The 18,969-nt window shown below is 40.4% G+C and overlaps 1 protein-coding gene across 10 annotated transcripts in view; it reads right to left on the bottom strand.

Moving 5' to 3' along the window:
• Window positions 1–18,969, bottom strand: part of MEGF10 (multiple EGF like domains 10) — a 376,760-nt gene that overhangs the window by 150,356 nt on the left and 207,435 nt on the right. For 2 of the 10 annotated variants that reach the window (XM_067031513.1, XM_059061573.2), the window contains exon 1: window positions 11,124–11,683. The exons of the other annotated variants lie outside the window; for them this stretch is intronic. The gene's annotated coding sequence lies outside the window, so the exon portion shown is untranslated. Of the gene's footprint in view, window positions 1–11,123; window positions 11,684–18,969 lie in introns of those variants that run through there. 10 annotated transcript variants of the gene reach the window in all.

Below are 18,969 nucleotides of genomic sequence, written 5' to 3'. Positions count from 1 at the left end.
TCATGGGCTTCCCTGGTGGTGCAGTGGTTAAGAATCCACCTGCCAACGCAGGGGACACAGGTTCAAGCCCTGGTCCGAGAAGATTCCACATGCCACAGAGCAAGTAAACCCACGCACCACAACTACTGAGCCTGAGCTCTAGAGCCCATGAACCACAACTACTGAGCCCATGTGCCACAACTACTGAGCCCACGTGAAGCCCACACATCCAGAACCCGTGCTCTGCAACAAGAGAAGTCACCGCAATGAGAAGCCTGCGTACCGCAATGAAGAGTAGTCCCCGCTTGCCGCAACTAGAGAAAGCCCACCCGCAGCAACAAAGATCCAATGCGGCCAAAGATTAATTAATTACACACACAAAAGCCTCATCCTAATTCTGTACTAGAGATAAACAACTTTTCTTTTAATAAGATACTATCATCATTAAAAAATATTCAGGTCCATGAGTAAATTTAACTGTTGTTGTATTCCAGACTATTTTAAATTCCTTATTGATTATATCAGAGTATATCAGAGACCAGATTTCCTATCTGTATTTAATTAATAGAATCTTACTTAAGCACATGAATAATTTGTTCATAAAAATCATAAGCGAAACTTATTCCTAACTGTGTTAATTGTTCTTCCCCATTTTAACATTATTTGGTGTTAAATAATGATAACATGTTTATTGAGAGCTTACTATGTACCTACTACTATGCTAAATGTAACACTCTTTGAAATATATACTGTTATCATTTCACAGGGGATGAAAAGATGCTTAGAGAGCGTACGTAGCCTGCCCAACCTCACGAGGGTTAGGGGTGACCAGATCCTGACCCAGGGTGTCACATTTCACACAGTAAATGACACAGCCAGCCAGGAGTAGACCCAGACCATCAAAATCTTGTCTCCTAGCTCATGACTTTAATCACATGTGTTTGTGTAAATCAACAGTTAACCTTTAAGCCCAATGCCCAAAGGAAGTGTACAGAAGGTTACTCAGACATCTCAAAGCTGTGCTTGAACCATTTCAAAGTGAAGAACTCCAAATTTTCCTTTAGGAAACCAAAAAACGCTCCTATTGTCTTCCATTTGAGTCTACCAGCTCCATATGGTAACAGCAAGCTAGGATGTTCTATAGGTACAATGACCCACACTGATGATGAATGATGTCTTCTAGATAGAAAAAGGATCACAGGTTGTCCATGTGTCAGAAGCATCGTTTTTGCTTATAGGGCCATTCCACCCTCACAGGTATTGCTCCTGGAGCTCATTGTGGAGCTCAGGAAGTGATGGCTGAAATAAGTGAGAGAGATGAGACAAAGACCCCACACCTCATCTAACTTTCTCCCAGTTAGAAAAATGAAAGAAAAAAGAAAATAATAGCAGTCCAATATTAGACTTCAGGAGAGTTGTCATCTAAAGATTCAGAAAAACATCCATGACCCAGAGTTGTTCTCTGATTTTTCCTGACAGATTACAGTGAACAGGAGGAGGGTGGATGGTGGGAAGGAGAAAAGTTACTAGTTGACCAACTTGGAGGGGCACTTTTATTTTAGATTCTGAAGAGTGGGGCTCTGCTGACACCGCTGACCTTTTAGGCACTGGATTTGCTTGCTGCCTGGAAAAGTAGAACAATCATATATGATGGTGCTGGTCCATTGCTTTCTGACACGCAGCTCTTCTGGCTATGGAAGCAAGGGCAAATTCAAAGATATTTAAAGCTCCAGGCCCTCTTAGCCCCAGCAAGACCCAAATTTTGTGACAGTTGGGGTGCTCAGAGTTTATTGTTTTCCATCACTGTTACAGTTTTAATTCTATATTAAACATCATGCTTTAATTTTTTTTTCAAACTTTTAATTGAAGTATAAAATATATACCAAAAATGTATACACATCAAAATTAAACAGCTCAATACATTTTCACCAAATGAACACACCCATTTAATCAGCCCCCAGATTAAACAGAACAATATAAGCATCCCAGAAACCCTCCTTGGTCAGGGCTTTAATCCTGACACAAAAATAAGTCCCAGCAAGCAACCTATGCCTAAAAGTGCATTTAGCATTAAATGTGGGACATGAACGACCACAGTGAAAGACATCATGTCCCTGCCCTATTTTTTCAACACAAGCTGCATCTACACAGAACTTCAAGCAGAACACAGTACTCATCCCTCACAGCACCAAGGGGTGAGCCTCTCTAAATCACAGGAATGGAGCCAAATGAACAGGCCTAATGACAATGAATTGAAAATTAATGAACTAATCAGGAGCGTGTTGAACACAATTCTTCTGCCACCTGCAAAGAACAGTCTCCTCTTCCCCTTCTCCACTTCAAAGGCATCTCTATCACTGGTAAAACCAAATATCCACTTAGTAAAGTATAAACAAACTGCAAGGGGGAAGGGGGAGTGGAAACATATGAATAAAAAGCCACTTGCCTCTCTGCAATGCACTTGCTTTTCCTCCCTTAATGGACTTACAATGATAGTCTGTAATCAAGGTGCAGTGAGGGACTCAATTACAAGAAGCTCTAAGTGACCTCAAGCGAATCATATATCGCCTTCTCCTGGGTACAAACCTCCTTTAGCCTGATATGCCCAGTCAGAAAACCTCTTACCTCAGAGACAAAAGGATTCCTACGGCCAATGAGCACTAGCTGCCTGACACTGTGTAAATGGGCTCTCCATAACCCATTACATCCAGGGAAGGCTTTTCCCATTTGGCTTAACCCAAGGCTGCACTCTGTGCCTAATTTGCAGAAAAAAAACAAAAAACAAAAAACATAGCCACCTACAAATATCCACAGGAACAAGGGACTAAGTTTCCCTTTAAAAGGAACCCAGAGGCAAAGGCTAAATGAATGACAAACTTTTTCAGAAAGGGAGTAATCAGGCTAAAAGAACAATCCTGTGTGAAAAGTCCATGACCTTTACTGAGGCTATGACCTTGAATTTGAATCTTCTTCTGATGCAAAGAATGTAGCCAATTGTTAGGCTCTGGATTAGATCTTTACAGAAAGTTTACAACCCTTTCCCTCCAGGGCTAGAATCCAGTTTGGAAGTTGGGGGGTGAGGATTGGTATCTACATGACACCTGGGGAGTCCCCCAACTTTATAACTGTCCAAATATATCAAGAACTTTCTAAAGCATTTAACTGTATTACAACCTCAAAAAATTCTCAGCTTCTAAACTGATACCTGAGTCTAGATTTGGAAGGAAGTTTTTAATATATCGTATACCTGGCGACCACACCACGGAACAAAGAATCGTTCTCTGAGATCACAGGCCTTGATTTAGGCCAGCTTTCAAGATCAGATACTTGTCTTTGATGAACCTGGGGAAAAGAGGCTGAGAAAGGGACCTTTGCCTATCATGGACCGAGGGAGAACTTTTTTTATTTTTAAAATCAATAATAAAGCCTTTCCATAAGATAAGTCACTGGGCATAGTAGGAAACAACTCTTCTTTGGCCAAAGATTAACTGGGAGTTCTAACAGACTTGTGCCCCTTTAATGCCGTGTCTCATGCCCCCCAAAACCAGCAGATTAATGATGCTTCCACAAAATTACTTTTTTCTTTCCCAAATCCTATGTCTGACACATTGCTGCAAGTAGTTTAACTGTGAAAGGCCTTGACCTCCTTTCTTTGTCTCTCTGATTCAAGTGTGTCTGTTTCCTTGGGGCTACCAAGCTCAGTTGGATGACTGACCGCAGTGGAATGGAGCATCAGCCAAGCCCCGAACAATGGGCCCCTTTCTCCGGCTGTCACATGAACAGCGTTGTGTTACCGCCATTGTCCCTCCAAGCAGAGACGGAGAGGCACGGTTTCTCACAGACCAGCTATTCTCTCTGACCCCCTCCGACCAAGTTACTAAAAATTAGAAATGAAAGGAAAGGAAAAGAGAAAAAAAAAGGAAACAAAATTCATGCCTTCTGAATGGAGCGACATAGCCCTAACAAGAATTATTAGTGCAACCATGGATCATCTGTGTCAGAATAATACCTTATCAAACATACCCATCCCCAGTGCTCACTTCAGCAGCACATATACTAAAAAATATACATCTCTGGTCCCCAATGCACACCTACTGAATCAAAATCATTAGAGGTGAGCCAGTATCTGCCTGCGATTCTTATGCCCCTGAAGTTTGAAAGCAGAGGCCTCGAGCATTTCTAACCTTGCTGATGGCCCGATTTTGCACACCTATCTGTTCAAGGGATGTACAGGAGGTGGGGGGATATTGAAAGGGCTAATACGTTATACCGTGGTTATCCAGTCTTCGTGTGAGGGAAAGCATATGGAAGAAGAGAGGTGAGAAAGATGAGGGCACCAAGGGATGTGGGGAATGAGACAGGAAATTTTTAAAAATAATAATGTTTGTTGAGAAGATAATAGGAATTTGGGGGTGGGGTCAGCAGTGAGCAAAAAGAGGGAGGTACAGGGAGAATAAAAGGAGGTGCTGTAGCAACGTGGCAGAGGCTTCAGAAAACGATGGACGGTGAGAAAATTCCAGTGGTGGGATGGACAGATGGCTGTCAAAAAACAAGCATGTTGGGGCTTCCCTGGTGGCGCAGTGGTTGCGAGTCCGCCTGCCGATTCAGGGACACGGGTTCGTGCCCTGGTCCCGGAAGATCCCACATGCTGCGGAGCAGCTAGGCCCGTGAGCCATGGCTGTGAGCCTGCGCATCCGGAGCCTGTGCTCCACAACGGGAGAGGCCACAACAGTGAGAGGCTCGCGGACCGCAAAAAAAAAAAAAAAAAAAAACAAGCATGTTGAATATTTAGCGCTAAGTTTCAAGATGTGACCGTCATTGTCCTAAGCCTTAAAAGTCAGCCACTTAGAGTTGAATGTTTGATGATAGTGTATGAAGTGAAGGAGAAATGAAGCGAAATCCATGGTTGGACAGATGACCGTACGCTAAAAAAGACGGTAGAGTAGCGTGGCAAGATCATCTCTAAACTTCTTAAAGGAAAATATGAATTCAGATTCGGATGATGCTAGAAGAAACAGGAGTCCTGTCTCCATCCACCCCCTAAGAAGCACCACAGTGGTTGAAAGAAATAACAGTTCTCTCATTTCACACCTTCACATGGAACAGGAGCTCAATTTTTTACTTGACTCTCAGTTGGGTTCCCCAAACCACATTGGGTTTATATAATAGAATAATAGCAGTATAATATGAGGGGCTCCTTTAAAACACATTAGTGCTGTGGGCACAGGCAGAATCTAGTCCTATAGCTCCGGGTGTGGCTTTCATAAAACAATTCTCAAATGTTAACTCATTACTCCTATGGAATGGTTTAGTAACTGTTGCTTAAAGATGTCTTGCAAATTCCTGCAGCCATGTGTTTGCATTCCCCTGTCTTAAATGCCTCATGTACTCAAATCCTCTCTCCTTCAAGGCCCTACACTGCCAGGAAACCTCTGGTGAACACAGAGACCTCTCTCTAGGATGAGCCCTCAGAGTGGCTCTCAGAACTGTCCACCTGGCCCTGGCTACACTCAGCCTTACACAGTCACTTGTTTTTTTTTTTTTCAATCTGTTTTTTTAAGGCAAGTATTTTGGTAATTCCACACAGTATTTATCCCTATGCCCTATACACCAAATACATATCTGATGGAGCCAAAATAAAACTCACACCAATTACTTTCTTAAAGAACAAAAGTCACATCTTGTCACGACTCCTTGTCCGAAAAAATAATAAAGTACCCTTCTCAAAATATCAGTGGGGGTAGATATTTGAAATTTTTCATTTTGATTGTAGAATTAATCCCCTGGACCCAAAACAAAGATTTTATACTTTTATTTTGTTCTGTGTGAAACAAACTGAATTTGTGGGTCTTGATTTTCAATTTGTCACCAAAAATTATTTTTTTCTTTAAAAAAAGACAGATGAACATGATTCTTTACCAAAGGTATTTAAAAGTTCCATCATGGGAATGATCACCTGTGGTGAGGCTTTAGCACAAACCCAATCTGTGCAGCTCAGCTGGCTTGGCCAGGATGTTAAGGACAAGGCACTCGAGTCACCCTCTAGATGGTGCCTCCTTGCTCCCAAAGATAAGATGTTTTTAACAGATGCTGATATCCTTCACATGTATGTATCAAGATGAAGCTTTCTATACTAAAATACTGTTTTCTTTGTCTTCGATGAGGGAAAGGGTACAATTTATTGCCCTCTAAGCAGGAAATTGAGGTGGTTAAAGTGCTTTACATAGTTTCTTTATCTAAGAGTATAAATCACTGGAACTGAAACAAGAAAAATCACTAGTAATGAACATCTATAATAACAGGATATATTATCACATTCACACTTTCCAGACTGGCTAATTGCACAAAGTATGCATCATCAAATAGCATCCAGATGGTGACCTGCACTTTTACAAATAAAGTTGTATCAAGGAAAATAACATTGGTTTGCATCTTATTTTTTCGTCATAATATGAGTAATCCTTTTATTAATTGCTATAAATTAATCTTCTGCAATAACTATTTTTTAAAAGAGTTAGAATGATTACCATGAAAAATAATCTTAAATTGGGAAAAAAGAGAAACAAGAGACAAATATAAAATCTTGGGAAATTCAGAGAAAGAGAATAAACAAATGAATGAGTAAATCAAGAGATTAAGAGATTAGTTAAGAGACAACAAAAATACAGCCAGATGCAAGCTTAAATTAAGCTAGAAAAAGCTCATACTGGAAACAACTGAAAAAGAAGACAAATCAACAGAACATGATGAATCATGTGTTAATTCTTAAAGTTAAGCTAATTTTTAAAATGAAATACTGGGTACACATCCTTGAGAAAATGAGAGCAGAGTTTGTTCTTAATATTGCTTTGTTTGAAGTCCAAACAAACTGGATGTTTGTACTTCATTCATTGACACTGCTACCTTCCTGCTCTATGTCACTGGAACTCTCTTACTTCAGCCTATGAAAGAATATTGTTTCGTTGTTTATTTTATGGTGGAGCTGCCCGTGAGCTAAAAGTTCAATTTTTGAAGCATCACTATCTTTGTCATCACCCTGCAATTTGTTCACCTGTTCAAATAGTATTGCATATTTCCATGATTACAAAAAAAATAAGTGAAAAATGAAAAAATTAAAAACCTAATCATAATTATAAGAAGACTTTGTCTCATAAACTTAATATGTGAAACAAAGATGGAATTTATTAGACATGCCAAAACGGCAAACCTTTAGCGTGAACCAGACACTTATTTAACTTGAACAGGTCAACTGGGGCTCAAACAGGAAGAAATATCAAAGTTATAGAAAAAGTTAAAGAAAGAAGTAAATACTGAATACTGTGTCTAAATGGCAAGACATAATTATAAATTTATAATATACTTGTCTCTCTAGGACCAGCATTCCCTGTAACATGTAGGCTTTTGGACAATCTTTGGACCTATTTTTAGGACTGCATCCTGTACTCAAGTAGGAAAAACAATATTGAACCAGTCACCATGTCTCTGATCAAATACAAAAAAAGATGCAAAGATGTTTTATAAACTAAAAAGCACAGGGTAAACCATAACAGTGACCTGACACTGTCGTTCACAACCCAAACTATCCCAAAGATATGATAAACTCAGCTCTTGTATCGTAGTGCTGCCACAGTGTTGAACATGTAACATTAATTCAGTGGCATCTGCTGTTTCATAAGTCTTCTTAGGATATTCTATTTTGTCCTTTTTTACTCTGTGTTATTAACTTTGTAGACTCTGTCTAGCCAAATTGTAAATTCTTGAAGGGCTTCTCCACAGCCCTTAGTATGTACATAGTGACTGTCCCAAACACTTGGTGTGCTAAGAAAAAGTCAACTGCATTCATTCATTTATTCTTCCTCCACATTCTTTAGGCACTTATTATGTAACTACCATGTGCCAGCCATTGGAATAAAAGCTCAGAATAAGGAACGATAAACTCACCAATCAGTTGGAGAAAAATTCAGGTAATATAACATAGTTGATAACAGTATAATAGATGCTATATTAAAGCTATCCACAAAGCAGAATAGGAATCACATGAGATACTACCGTTTATGTGAGTGAACTAGGAAAAGCTTCAGAGGTGAGGTCTTAACTGAACTGTATCTTGAAGGATGACTAGGTAGTAAGAAGTTGGTTAGACCAAAAAAAGGAGCAAAGACATTTCCTACAGAGGGAACAACATACACAGCCAGGTCCGGGAGGAGTGAAAGAGTCAGTGCATTCTTTAAGGAACAGTAACAAGATCAACATCAGTGGGGCTGAAAGGCTGGAAAACAGGGAAGCAGAGAAACAACCCAGAGAAGATTATATGTGAAGCTGGTCTTGTGTATCATGTTAGGAGGTTTCGCTTTATGCTGTAAGCCAGTGTTTCTCCAAATGTGATTTGAGGTCACCTCAGATTCATTTGGGGATATGCTCAAGTGCAGATTTCTGGCTCTTACATCTGGGATGAAGCTCCAGAATCTGCATTTTCAATAAGCACCCAGGTGACACTGATGCTTACCATCTGGGGAGCAGCCAAAGATTATTAAATAAGGGAATGACACAATCAGATTTGTATTTTAGATATATGCTATTAAAAAATCATGAGGAAGGTAAATCCACTGCTGCTAAATGAACCTGTGACTTGGGTTTGCATTAGAACCATCTGGGGAACTTGTAAAACTGCAGACTTTTCACATCTCGCCCAAAACTTAGTGCACCTGAATCCAAGCAGAGGTGGCTAGGATTTATATTAGGTAGAACTATTATACATGAAATCGCCATTTTACCTAGATCAAAAATGGTCAAATTTTGGCAGTTTCTCAAAGCTTCATCTAATACTTTTAATAAGCCCCGCTCCATGTTTCTGATATACATAAAAGTCTCAGAATAGCTGATGAAACACAAGCAGAGCCAAACGCCTTTCCTTTTTTATTAATTATCAGTGTCATTACTCACTTTGACATGCAATGATGTGACATAATTTATGTACCTAAAACAAATGTTAAAAGAAAAAAATGATGTTCAAAAACAACCATCAATGAACTAATTTAAGGATGTTAGAGCCGGAAGGACCACCAGAGATTATCCAGCTCTTTCCCTACCTCCCCACACATGATGAAGCTGATGGGAGAAGTGCCCTGCTAGAGGTTATACTGAATATTTTGTTTAATTCCTCAGTGATACATGCTCTTCATTTTAACAGGTATTGAAATCATTAGAGCTAAAAAGTGTTGGGGATTTAATTTATAGAGTGCTAGTGCCACGTGAAGCCCTAAACTTGAAGTGTGTGTGTGTCTGGGGAGAGGGATGGGCGTAAAGCAAATACTTGTGCATATCCATTTCTAAAATGAAGCCAACAAATTTAAATAATATAGAACCTAGAACAGTGCTTGAACTGTAATAGATGCTTAATAAACATTTATTGAACAAATGATTAACGTCTAAAAAAAATAGGTTAAAAGAGGTATAGTAATGCAAGGAGTTTCTTAGGCAATGTAGTTTATAGGCTGTAAACTGAGTGTAGATTTCTCACCTGCTAGCCTGTCCCAAGCACCATTTGGCACACAACCATGACTCCTCCTCTACAAATCCCAGCCCTGCCACATGCACTGTTCTTTCCTCTGAAGGGCCCCCAGCAGAAAGCAATACAAAGACCACATCTGAGCAACGTTTGACAATGCATCACATTCTAGGTGGGAGTGAAGGCCACATGAGCACAGCTTTCAAAGTCCATTCAAATAGGAAGAATAGCTAACACTTAATGACAGCTAACAAAAACTATATCATCACGATACAACATGTTAATAATGTTAGAATGATGATGATGCTAATAATAATAATAATAGCTAATACGTGCTTACTATCTGCCAGGCTTGTCAGCACTCCACACACATCCACTCATTTAATCCTTTGGACGACCTTCTTGGGGTAAGCATTGTTATTATTCTGATTTTGTAGATGAGGAGAGAGAGGTTAAGTAACATCCAAAATCACACAACTGGAAAGTGGCAGAGTTGACAGTTGCCCCCAGGCCCCCTGGTCCAAGAGCAACTCCTCTGTTGAACTCTTTGACCTCAGAGCAGCACAGCAAAAAGTACCCTGCAAGCTGACCTCCTGGACCATTCACATCAGGAAAATGATCCGGTCCCAGTCTCTTCATCCATAAGGAATGAAGCATCTTTAGTTGGGAAGACCATACACAAAGTGAGACTCAATATAAAGGAGAAAGGCCAGGAGAGCCAAGAAGAAACGGCATTTTCCTCTGCCTTGGGATAGCATGGATATCACTGCCTGAGAACTTTAGGGCAAACAAAAATCTTAAACTTTAACTTTCCCCTGAAGAATCTGGGTCCTCATGTGGGGATATTTTCTTTAAAAAGTATTAAAGATATCACTACATTTCATCTACTCCGTGGTATCATTCTTATTTTCAGAAAGAAAAATAAAGACAAAATAGTTCCCTAAACCAGGGGTAAAAGTTCTAGATGAAAGGACTTGAAAAGACCAATAGGAGATAGATCTTTCCATGGTAACTGTGGCTGGAAGAACCGCCCTTCCCAACATTCCCTGAGGTGCCAGGTATTCAAACAAATAAGAGACTCCTTCAGTTTTAGTCACCCAGCCTGTGATCCTGACGCCCCTAAAGGACGCTGAGAGCGCAGTAAGAGGGAGCATCCCTACGTCTGACCGCACAATCTGAATATCAAGTCCCGGAGAAAGAGAAGTTTAGAAAACAAGATCCCAGAGAAGTAAAGCCGATCTGAAAGCAAGAGCCCCGCCGAAACTGCTTTTTCATTCCCAGTCTCATTCTCCCCAAACCTCCCTACACCCAGCTATGACACCGGTCAACACAAAAGCAACACAAACAAGGAAATACAAGGGCAGAAATTATGCAAAATAAAATGCGTAACGGGGGCATTTCCTCATGAAAAATACTCCAAGAAGTTCCTATCCAGCCCCAAGTAACAAGACCAAATCCAAACACTAACAATAAACACTTGAGACAAGTAAACAAGTCAAACTGAGCCCGTCTCATCCCACCTCACGGGGCACCCGGGGTATCCTGGTTAAGGAAAATGTGCCCGCACCCATAAGAAACCATCCAGCGTCCGGCCAAGGCCCAGCGGCTGCCAGAACGGAGTTTGCCCAACTCTTACCCGAGATCCTGAGATTCGCAGTGCAACCCTTTCCCCCTGGTTTTCACGCAACGCCAGCGGAGAAGCAAAATCTGTTCCAAACAGCGCAGTTAGCCTCCAAGCAGCGTCCCAGAAGAGAGCGATACTTGGAAGTCTTGGTTAAAGCTCAAAGAGGGAGACGCACGGGAAAGGAGGCGGGTCTCTGCGCGTTTCCAGACCCCCAGTTTTCCGCACGGGGAAAGTACTCGTTGCAAACTTGAGTAAGGTTTTCTCCGTCTGGCCAGAGATGCTGAAGGAGGAGGGGAGTAACCCGAGCCGGGCCCGGGATGCGCGCAGTTGCCGCTGCTGCAGCTGCTGCCGCCGGGTCAGTGACCGCTGGAGGGGGGCGTCCTCGGCGCCGCGCGCAGTCCCTAGTGTGACCGGCAGGATCCTCCTGGCGCGACTCCTGCGCCCGATTGCGGGTCGCCCCTGTCCTGAGCGGCTTCCACAGCGCCGAGGCGACTCCGCCAATAGTCTGGCTACTAAATTGGCAAACCTTGAGGTCACCGCGTGGGGGTGAACCTAGAGGTGGCGGAGGGAGTGCCCGTCTGCGTCCAGACTCACTCTCAATGCCCCAGTGTCAAAGTCCCCGGAGGTGTTCTAGACCCACCACGAGGATTGGAGGGTTGGGGACAGCACCCCAGCGACCAGATGGAGTGGACGGCACGCCCCAGCGGTGCCAGGGAAGGAGCGAAACCGTGGGACAGAGAAGGGAGGAGTGACCTAGCGGTAGAAGAGTGTGCGCTGCGGCAACAAAGTGGTTGGAGAGGTGGGGCGAGGAGTTGGGGGGCGGGGGACGGAGGGGGCCCACTTTACCGAGGCTGGGCGGAGAGAGAGCTCCAAGGACCCGCAGGAAAATCCCTCCAGGCCCGCGGAGGCCCCGCGCGGAGACTTGTTGGGGAATGGCTCCCTCTGTCGACTCGCCGGGGAGGCCCCGGGAAACGCAAAGACGCAAAGTTACAACGATGCAAAGGCTTTTTCCCCATCTGTGTGTTGGGCGAGACGTGAATTCTAGAATCTACTTCTCTGGCTGATCACCTTCCTCTTACTTAAGAATTACCCTGCGTGCGAACCACCCAAGAAGATACAAACTTTTTTCTTATTCGTGGAAAGTTGTTGTTTTGGGGTTTTCTTTTTTAAATGTTAAGCTGAATTCTATCCTCCCCCATCCTCCCCAAAAGGCTAGTGCTCCATATTCATGCCAGATGAGCCACTCCTACCAGGCTTCTGTTCCTTACATTAATACGAACTCTTTCTTTTTAGAGAGACCTCAAATGCATATGCGACCCCAGTCAATAACAGCACCTGGCAAACAGTCCACGCTCAAAGTTACGCTTGAATGGAATGAATGAACATATATGTTTGAAGCCCCTCACCATCCTCTTCATGACCTTGGTGTAAGTTTTCACCCCTGGACACAAACAAGGGGAGACTATTTCTGTGTGTTTGCTTGTTTGTTTACCAGGTATCATCACCCCTTCTTCTGGTTAACAGTACCTTCATTTTTCTTGGGGTACCACCATGCCACACTCAGGGAGGTCTGGATGGGAGAGTCAGTCAGGATGGTCCAGCTTTTCCAGATCCAAGAGTGGGCACCTGAGCTAAGCTAGTCCCCTTAGACCTTCTCTGCCACGAATCCTAAGTTTGATCAGAGCAACACAAGGAGGAATAAATCTAGAGTTGATTGATCCATTTGACAGTGTTCTAGAGATTGGCCATTAGGTCACAGCATTTATTCCCCAAAGCTACCCTGCTTTATGCTTTATGAAACCTGGTTGCTCCACTTCCTTTGATTTTTTAAATTAACATTATTAGACATGATTTGCACTCAATGTATTGCATTCATATGAAGGATACAGTTTGGTGAGTTTTGAATAATGTATACACCTATGTAACCACTACCACAATCAAGATTATGAACAATTCCATTCCCAAGAAGTTCCCTGTACCCCTCTGAAGTCAGTTCCCCAACTCACTATCCCTGGCCCACTGAGCTGCCTTCTGTAGCTATAGATTAGATTTGTCTTTCCTAGAGTTTCTACTATGGAATCATATAGTATGTATTCCTTCCTGTCTGACTTCCTTCGCCAAGCATAATGTTTCTGAGATTCGTCAAAGTTGTTTGTGTAAGCTGTTTGCTTTCTCTTTATTGGCGAGTATTATTCCATTGTATGCATATACCACAATTTGCCCATTCACCAAATGTTTATGTTGTTTCCAATTTAGGCTTATAATGAAGAAAGCAGCTAGGAACTTTCTTGTAAAAGTCCTTTTTTGGACATATGTTGTTATATCTCTTATTTCACAGGAGTGGAATTACTGTATTATACAGTAAATGTGTGTTCAGATATATAATAGAGATTAACTGTTTTCCAAAGCTAATGCATCACTTTACATTCCCACCAGCAATGTATGAGAGTTGCTCCACATTATTATCAACACTTGGTATTTTCTGTCTTTTTATTTTAGCCATTCCATTGGGTATATAGTGGTATCTCATTATGGTTTTAATTTGCATTTCCCTAATTACTAGTGATGGTGACCATCAAAGATGTTAACCACCTTTTCATGTACTTGCATTCCATTTGTTTTTTGATGAAGCATCCAAAGTTTTTTGCCCAATTTTTAATCAGATCATTTGTGTTCTTGTTGTGTTGTTATTGGGTTGTTAGGAATCCTTTACATATTTTGAATACCAGGGCTTTGTCAGATATGTGTATAGCAAATATATTCTTTCAGTTTGTCTCTTGTTTTTAATTTCTCAGTGTTGTCTCTCCAAAAAAAAGGGTTTTTTATTTTGAGAATCTAATTTTTCAATTTTTTCTTTTACAGCTTTGCTTTTCATGTTTTAGCTAAGAGAACTTTGCTTACCCCAAGGTCATGAAGATTTTCTCCCATGATTTCTTCCAGAGTTTCTAGTTTTAGCTGTTATGTTTAGGTCTGTGATCCACTTGGAGTTAATTTTTTTTTTTTTTTTTTTTTGTGATATGCGGGCCTCTCACTGTTGTGGCCTCTCCCGTTGCGAAGCACAGGCTCCGGACGCGCAGGCTCAGCGGCCATGGCTCACGGGCCCAGCCGCTCCGCGGCACGTGGGATCTTCCCGGACCGGGGCACGAACCCGTGTCCCCTGCATCGGCAGGCAGATTCTCAACCACTGCACCACCAGGGAAGCCCTGGAGTTAATTTTTGTGTATGGTTTGAGACAAGGGCTGAAGTTCATTATTTTTCAAATAGATATCCATTTGTTTCAGCACCATTTGTTGATAAGATGATCTTTTCCAATGAATAATTATGGAAATAATTACTGAAACATTATCAGGGTTATCCATTGAATAGTCTTGACACTTTTATTAAAAATCAATTGGCCATATAAGAATGGGTCTTTTTCTAAACTCACTATTCCTTTCATTTGATCCATATTTCTATTCTTTTGCCAATACCATGCTATCTTGATTACTGTAGCTTTATAAGACTTCAATTTCTAACTTTGTTCCTTTTTTTTTTTCAAAATTTGTTCAGCTTTTCAAGATTTGAGGTTTTTTTTTTAATCTTCCATATGAATTGCAGAATTAGCTTGTCAATGTTTAAAAAGCTCACTTTGATTGAGAATGCCTTGAATATATTGATAACTTCAAGAAGAACTGACATGTTAATTGAATCCTCCCATCTATAAACATGTTGTATCTATTAATTTAGATCATTTTTAATGTCTCTCAGCAATATTTTATAGTTTTCAGCATGCCAGTTTTTCACATATTTTTAAAAATTTATTCCTAAGTACTTTTTAACTTTTGATGCTACTGTCAACAGAATTATTTTTGAATTTTAGCTTTTAACTTTTTGTTGCTAATATAGAAAAATACAATGGAATTTTGTACAATAGTTTCATACTTTGCAGCCTGACTAAATTTACTTATTAGTCCTAGCACTTTTTCTAAAGTTCCTTTAGGATTTGCTACATGCAAATAAATACAGTTTTGCTACTTTTATTTCTCTGTTTTGCTTTATTGCTCTGGATAGGATGCCCAGGACAATGTTGAATAAAATGTTAATGTTGGTAAAAGTTAAAATCTTTGCCTTGTTCTCCATCTCAGAGCAAAAATAAACAGTCTTTCACCAGGAAGTAGGATGTTAGCTGTAGACTTTTTATAGGCACCCTTTATTGTTTGAAAAAGTCCCTTCATTAAAAGTTTTTACCATAAATGACTGTTGAATTTTGTCAAATGTTTTTCTGCATCAATTGAAATGATTGCATGGTTTTTTCCTTTATTTTGTTAATTGATTGAATTGATTGTTAAAATTGCCTTGCATTCCTGGTTTAAAGCCTACTTGGCCAATGTGTATTACAGATTTTATATCCTGTTGGATTTGATTTGCTAAAATTTTGCTCAGGTATGTTTATATTCAGGAGGAATATTGGTCTGTATTTTCATTTTCTTGTGACTCTTTGTCTGGCCAGAGGTTCATTAACTTTTTAAATCTATTCAACAGACCTCGTAGCCCCATTCTGGCACAGTGATACATTTATCAGCCCTCTCCATAAAGATAGTGCCCTGAAGGTCTTCTGCTTACATCATCACTCGAAAGCCTCCGGCCCACATTGGTACCCCAATTCCCTCTTTAGTCCCACAATCATGGCTTACCTGCACTGAGAAGTTTGCCAGTGAGTCCCTGCACCCTGTACAACTCCCTGCACTGCTTGTTTCTGAACTGGAGAGTATCTACCGAGCTGCTGCTCCCTCTTCAGGGAGCTCATCTGTGGTCCAGAGGGTTCCCATAGAGCTACTACTCTCCCTGCATGCCCATACTACCTTACTAATTACCAGTGTTTTGTCTGCACTGCAGAGGGCTGCTTTCTGATGGCTTAAAGATGGCAGAACAGCTCCAGCCTAGGCAAACCAGCAAAATTCTGTGCTCTCCAGTGGACTGAACTATAATAAGGTCTGAACCCCTTCCAGTTTTGTCCTTTCTTAAGCACTTTCTCCACCCTAGAATACCATACAGAATTGTCTTATCTTACAGTCGCTATTTACCAGAGTTAATAATTCTTTATATGAAAACCCCTCTGTTTAACCTATGTGGTTTCTATCTCCTGATTAGACTCAGACTGATACATTATAATAAGGCGTGACCTGTCTGAGATCTCTACTGAATGTCCCTATATTTTCACTGAAGACTACTCACTCTTTAATTGGTTTATCAGTCCCTCAAAATCTCTGGGAATTGTTCGGCTTACAGCTTCTGGACGGGTGTGCACCTGTGTTGTACAGTTTCACCCTATTCATTGTGGCTTACTATTCTGCAACAGAAGGACCCTATGCAAATTTAGAGAGGTTTTTCCTTGTGTAATTCTCTCCTCTTTGGTACACTGCTCTCCAAATTCCAGCCACCTCAGCCTCTCTGAATTCCAGTGTCTGTCTCCTGTGCTCGCCTGCACTGTGGCCTAGGAAGTACCTCTGGTCAGAAAGCCTGAGTGATTCTAGGATTCACCTCATTTGCTTACTTTTTCTTTGGGACCACAATCTTCTTGCCCAATATCTGAAAAGAGTTGTTTCAATATTGGTTGCTTAGGGCAGGATCCTAAGTCCAGTCCAGTTAATCCTTTATGGCCAGAAAAAGAAGTTTTTTCCCTTTGATTTTTAGGAGCTACTCTTGGAACAAATTCCTTCACATATTTTGGTATGTTTGTATTTGTTTTCCTTGAGTTGGATAGACTTGGTTTTTATTGCTTTAATCCAAAGAACTCTGGACGATACACATGTGGTACCCAGAATGAACACATAAAGCATTTCAGATAAAGCCTGAACAATCTAGATTAGAGACTTTTACTACCTTTATTCTGAATACTATAAGCATTATTCATATAGTATAAGATTAAATGGGCTTTTTTTTGTGGATAACTATACTATTCTGTTAACAGAATTTATAATCTACTAAAACTCCAATTATTTTTCATATTTGTTATTAAATCTGGCTTTTAAAGATATTATTTATATAATTAGGTGTGACTTTCATAGTAATTTTACAGAATTATTAATTTAGCCCTATGAAATTCCATTTTTCTATATGCAGTCCATTTTAGATCTTGTTGAGATCTTGGAGGAGCTAATTCTTGTCCTAGTGTATTGGCTAAGGAGCTCAAAATCAAGATATCTGAAGTTTGATCAGCAAGCCACAATGCCCTTGAGCAAATACTTATTAAACATGTGGAGGCAGGTGGAAGTCAAAGGCATATTCTGACAGGGAATTTATTCTCCATTTAAATTTATTCACATCCTGTAGTATGGTCATTCAACCACTTATAAATACTACAACTCTATTATATCAGCCCACATTCTTCATCTGATCCAAAAGCATTTCATGGGATATGTTTTTCAATTACCTTATAAATCCAGATGTATTCTCATTCCTTCAATTTACCTGTCTGATAAGATTTCCAATAAAGAAAATGAAGTCAGCCTAGCAGGTCTAACTCTTAGCAAACAAGTTTGGCTTCTAGAGACTCCTCCCAGGTCCTTTGGCGTATGATGCTGGATCTCACATTTCCCACAGTCACCTTTGTCTATGAACTGATGCCAGATTTTTGTTGGGAGGTGGGAATATAATGAGGGGCATCTTAATGGGCCATCTTGCTTCTGTCACTCTCTCCAGTTGTTTTTTTTTACTGTGACCCACAGTAAGAAGTACACTTTTCATCATGAGCAAATTCACATTTTCATAGGTATGTGATTGGAACAAGTTTCATCAAACAACACTTACTGTTACATCATGTCCTCTAATATTTTTCTATTCTAGTGCTCCTCAAACGTCAATGTACATGTTAAACAGCTTGGGATTTTGTTAATATGTGACTCTAATTCAGTATCTGGGATGGAGCCTACATTTTAACAAACTCCTATGGTGATATGCGTGTCTCTCAGACTGCATCTTGAGTAGCTAAGTTCTATTTTATTTCATTTTATTTAAGTGCTAAATTACTCTTCTGACTTTCAAATGTATCTGGACTGTCAGTTTGCAAAAGTACTACTGGTATATTTCCTGGTGTAACACTATGCTTGGAGAACTCTTGAATCAACAACATGCCTATGTAGAATGTTTGTGTAAAAATCTACATGTTCGTGTAAAAGCCTACATATATTTCCTGGTGTGACACTATGCTTGAAGAAGCTCTTGAATCAACAAATGCCTATCTAGGATGTTTGTGTAAAAGTCTACATGTGATGTGGTATCATGCTTAGAAGAGTTTCAACAGGAAACAAGCTTCCTCTTCCATATACCAAGGTCAGAAAATGATAGAAGTAAAGAGACTAATATCTTTCTGACCTTCCTTCTTAAGATTGTAACATTTGACACAAATAAATCTATTCCATTTTGGAATAAACAAGTCTAAGCATTCTGCATAATAAGGATTTTCATAACTGTATGTGAAAAGAAAGTTAGAGATGACCAAAAGTGACCATGGCAATGAGATGAGTATCAGAAAAAAAAAATTCCTGTGGTGTGATCTACTTTTGTCTGCAGTATCAGTGCTTACTACATCAGTCAAGGTTCTTGTTTCAAGTAACAAATGTCAACTCTGACTAACTTAATAAAAACAAAACTAGGGAGGCTACTGAGGGACTCCAAAAGAGGTGGGAAGCTGTGGTACTAAAGTTGAATATAAAAAGGAACTCCTCTAGAGGGTACCAAAGATTCAGAGTGGAAACAGCCTGGTAGTGCTGTCTCCATTGAGATTAATGAACTTGAACAGTTTCTTTCCTTAGTCCTCACAACATGTTCTCAAGATCAAAGTCACAGGAGAAAACATCCATTGGCTGAACTTGGGTTT

The sequence above is a fragment of the Kogia breviceps genome, chromosome 4, assembly GCF_026419965.1.
Source record: "Kogia breviceps isolate mKogBre1 chromosome 4, mKogBre1 haplotype 1, whole genome shotgun sequence".
In the NCBI taxonomy this organism is placed as follows: Eukaryota; Metazoa; Chordata; class Mammalia; order Artiodactyla; family Physeteridae; genus Kogia; species Kogia breviceps.
Note: the sequence above shows the minus strand (reverse complement) of the source record. Positions and strands in the feature narration are given on the sequence as shown.